The sequence below is a fragment of the Monodon monoceros genome, unplaced genomic scaffold (assembly GCF_005190385.1).
Source record: "Monodon monoceros isolate NGI ecotype Baffin Bay Population unplaced genomic scaffold, NGI_Narwhal_1 Super_Scaffold_5, whole genome shotgun sequence".
In the NCBI taxonomy this organism is placed as follows: domain Eukaryota; kingdom Metazoa; phylum Chordata; class Mammalia; order Artiodactyla; family Monodontidae; genus Monodon; species Monodon monoceros.
The window spans coordinates 114,271,406-114,275,504 of NW_021703782.1; positions in this window are offsets into that span (position 1 = coordinate 114,271,406).

Below are 4,099 nucleotides of genomic sequence, written 5' to 3' on the forward strand. Positions count from 1 at the left end.
AACTATAAGACACTGATAAAAAAAAAATTGAAGATGACACAAACAGATGGAAAGATATACTGTGCTCCTGAACTGGAAGAACTGATATTCTTAAAATGACCATACTACCCAAAGCAATCTGTAGATTCAATGTAATGCCTATCAAAATACCATGGACATTTTTCACCAAACTAGAACAAATAATTTTAAAATTTGTGTGGAAGCACAAAAGACCCCAAATAGCCAAAGCAATCTTGAGAAAGAAGAACAAAATTGGAGGAATCACACTCCCTGACTTCAGACTATACTACAAAGCTACAGTAATCAAAACAGTATGGTACTGACGCAAAAACAGAAGTGGAGATCAATGGAACAGGATAGGAAGCCCAGAAATAAACCCATGCACCTGCAGTTAATTAATCTATGACAAAGGAGGCAAGACTATACAATGGAGACAAGACAGTTTCTTTAATAAGTGGTGTGGGAAAACTGGGCAGCTACATGTAAAACAATGAAATTAGAACATTCTCTAACACCATCTACAAAAATAAACTCAAATGGATTAAAGACCTAAATGTAAGGCTGGATACCATAAAACTCCTAGAGGAAAACATAAGCAGAACACTCTTTGACATAAATCACAGCAATATCTTTTTTGAATCTGTCTCCTAAAGCAAAGGAAATAAAAGCAAAATTAATAAATGGGACCTAATTAGACTTAGAAGCTTTTGCACAGCAAAGGAAATCATCAACAAAACGAAAAGACAGCTTACAGAATGGGAGAAAGTATTTGCTAATGATATGGGGTTAATTTGCTAATAAGGGGTTAATAACCAGAATATAATAAACAGGTCATACAACGTCAAAAAAAATTTTTTAATGGGCAGAGAACCTGAATAGACATTTTTCCAAAGAAGATATACAGATAGCCAAGAGGCACATGAAAAGATGCTCAACATTGTTAATCATCCGAGAAATGCAAATTAAAACCACAATGAGACATCACCTCACACCTGTCAGAACGTCTATCATCAAAAAGACCACAAATAGGGGCTTCCCTGGTGGCGCAGTGGTTGAGAGTCCGCCTGCCAATGCAGGGGACACAGGTTCGTGCCCCGGTCCGCGAAGATCCCACATGCCGCGGAGCGGCTGGGCCCGTGAGCCATGGCCGCTCAGCCTGCGCGTCCGGAGCCTGTGCTCCGCAACGGGAGAGGCCACAGCAGCGAGAGGCCCGCGTACTGCAAAAAAAAAAAAAAAAAAAAAAAAACACAAAAAATAAAAGAAATGAATATAGCAAAACAGAAACAGATGAACAGATATAGAGAACTAGCGGTTACCAGTGGGGAGAGGGAAGGGGGAGGAACAAGATAGGAATAGGGAATTAAGAGGTACAAACTACTGTGTATAAAATAAATAAGCTACAAGGCTATATTGTACAACACAGGGAATACGGTCGATATTTTATTACTATAAATGTTTTATGGGACTTCCCTGGTGGTGCAGAGGTTAAGAATCCGCCTGCTAATGCAGGGGACACGGGTTCCATCCCTGGTCCAGGAAGATCCCACATGCCGCGGACCAACTAAGCCCGTGCGCCCTCTGGAGAGGCCCACATAACAAGACCGAAAGCCAGCAAGAAACTGAGTCCTTCATCCAAGGTCCCCAAGGGAGCGAACCCTTCCCCAGTCGAGCCCTGAGGTGAGACCACAGCCACAGCCAATGCCTGGTAGCAGCCTGTGAGACACTGAACAGAGGGCCCCACTGAGCTGTACCTGGATTCCTGACCCACAGAGACCACGCGGTAACACAACAGCCACTAAATCTGTGATCTGTGAAGCAGCGCTAGGTAACTGACACTGGTGCTCCCCCAGCCTAAGGACTCGCCAGGAGCCAGCAGGCAGAGCGGAAGCGGCTTCTCTCGCTGTTACGTCCAATGACCCACCGAAGGTATTTTTGTTTCCTCTCTGCATGACTCTGAGGTCTGCTGGTTGAGAAGTCTTAGTTCCCAGGATAGGAACACTTCCACCAGGTGACATGAGGATGGTTTGAATTGAACACTGAGACCTCTGCCTGACCACTAAATTAGCGGACAAAGAAGGGAGTCACTGCGCTGACTGGGGTAATAGGTTATGACTACGCAGGAAGGTCAGTTCACTGCCCCTCACGCGGGTAAGGAGGACTGTCTGGAACCCAAGGTATTCCCTGGGGAGCCTGTTACTCACACATCTGATAGGAAACGTCAATGCAAAACTAAAGCAACTGAAAACAAACAACAAACAAATAAGCACCGATGACCATTCAAATCCTTCAGGTAAAGAACCCAGACCAGCAGGTGTCCTAGCTGAGGGCAAAGGGCACGTGGAATGGGCAGTGGAGGGAGGGAGCCCATGGTCAGTTACGGAGACGAGAACAGCAGTGGCTGTGTCTGTTTCTTCCTTGTTTGTTCCATGTATTTGTATATATTGACTAATTTCCTTTTCCACTCTGTTTTATTCTCCTATATTTTATGTCAGATTTGTTGGTGTTGGTAAGCTTTACAATTCTGTATTTAAGTTTCAGGAAATCCATGTTCCAGGTGAGACGTGAATGAATTTAAGGCGCAGTTAATATCACCCAGGGATGTAGAGGCCCCGGGGACATTGTTTTCACTTTCTGGAAAGACAGTGAGACCATCTTCATCCACACCCAGGACCGTTGCACCGTCAGGCAGAAGCACACGCTGCCGTGTGGAAGCTCCCACGCGTGGGAAGGGCGTGTGTGCGGGTCACAGCCCAGGCCGCCTTCCCGCTCGGCATCAAGCCCACCGTTCCATGGTCCGCTTTGTGCTGCTGGGGCCGCGGCAAACCACGCAGCTCCTGTGCCAGCAGGGGGCACGCGAGGGGACCTGCAGGCAGGGGGCAGCAGAGGGGGCTCCGCTCTTCTGTGTCCTTGACGCTCTCGTGCTGCCCCGGCAGCGGCCACTCGCCAGCGCGAGCTGCTGGTTCCGCACCAGAAAACGTCTCCCGCCCCTTTGCCAGAGGAGAGCGGTCTTTCTGAGCCACGAGGACCTCGCCTGAAGTCCCTAGGTCCCCCTTTGCTGCACCCAGGCCAACACTCAGAGTCAGGGCTCACAGCAGATGGAGCGGGGAACTGCAGGTCGGCTCCAGGAAGAGGCGGACTACTTCCGAACAACGTTGGTTTCTTTGTTCTCACAGGAAATGGCTAATGTTAGCCTTGAAGCCTCCACCTGACTAGGACCCCTGGGAAGGTTCAGAGGGCACCCCTTCATCAAAACAATGAAAGAACACACCCGTGAGCTCAGTGGTGGCTCTCCTCTGGAGGCTGGGCTGGTACTGGGGAGGCCAGATTCATTGCCCTAACATCAATGCGGTGACGGGATACCAGAACGGAAGACGCTAAGCAGCTCTGCGCTTAACTCTCGGAGGTGAGATGGTATCGCGATAGGCAGCAGGCAGGGCGGCGGTCAGGAGGCCGTGACCCGGGGCGAGATGCAGGGCAGTCTACGGGATATTGCTCAGTTTGTGTAGTCAGAGAAACACCAGGCTCTGCCACCAGAAATCTGACATCAGCCACTAGTGTCTAGTTCCCAGACATAAGTCAAGGTCAAAGATTCACAGCTCCTAGATTGAAGAAGATGCCAGATGCCCCTGGAGAAGAACCGTGCGATGCCTCTACGAGTGCTCTCCCAATGATTGTTCTCCCAAGCCTTCCCTGGAGGGGTCAGTGGCCTCTGCCAGCGTTCACTGTGCACTGGGAGACTGGGATTGACATACATACACTATTGATACTATGTATAAAATAGATAACTAATGGGGCTTCCCTGGAGGGGTCAGTGGCCTCTGCCAGCACTCACTGTGCACTGGGAGACTGGGATTGACATACATACACTATTGATACTATGTATAAAATGGATAACTAATGGGGCTTCCCTGGTGGCGCAGTGGTTGAGAGTCCGCCTGCCGATGCAGGGGACACGGGTTCGTGCCCCGGTCTGGGAAGATCCCACATGCCGCGGAGCAGCTGGGCCCGTAAGCCATGGCCACCGGGCCTGCGCGTCCGGAGCCTGTGCTCCGCAACGGGAGAGGCCACAACAGTGAGAGGCCCACGTACCGCAAAAAAA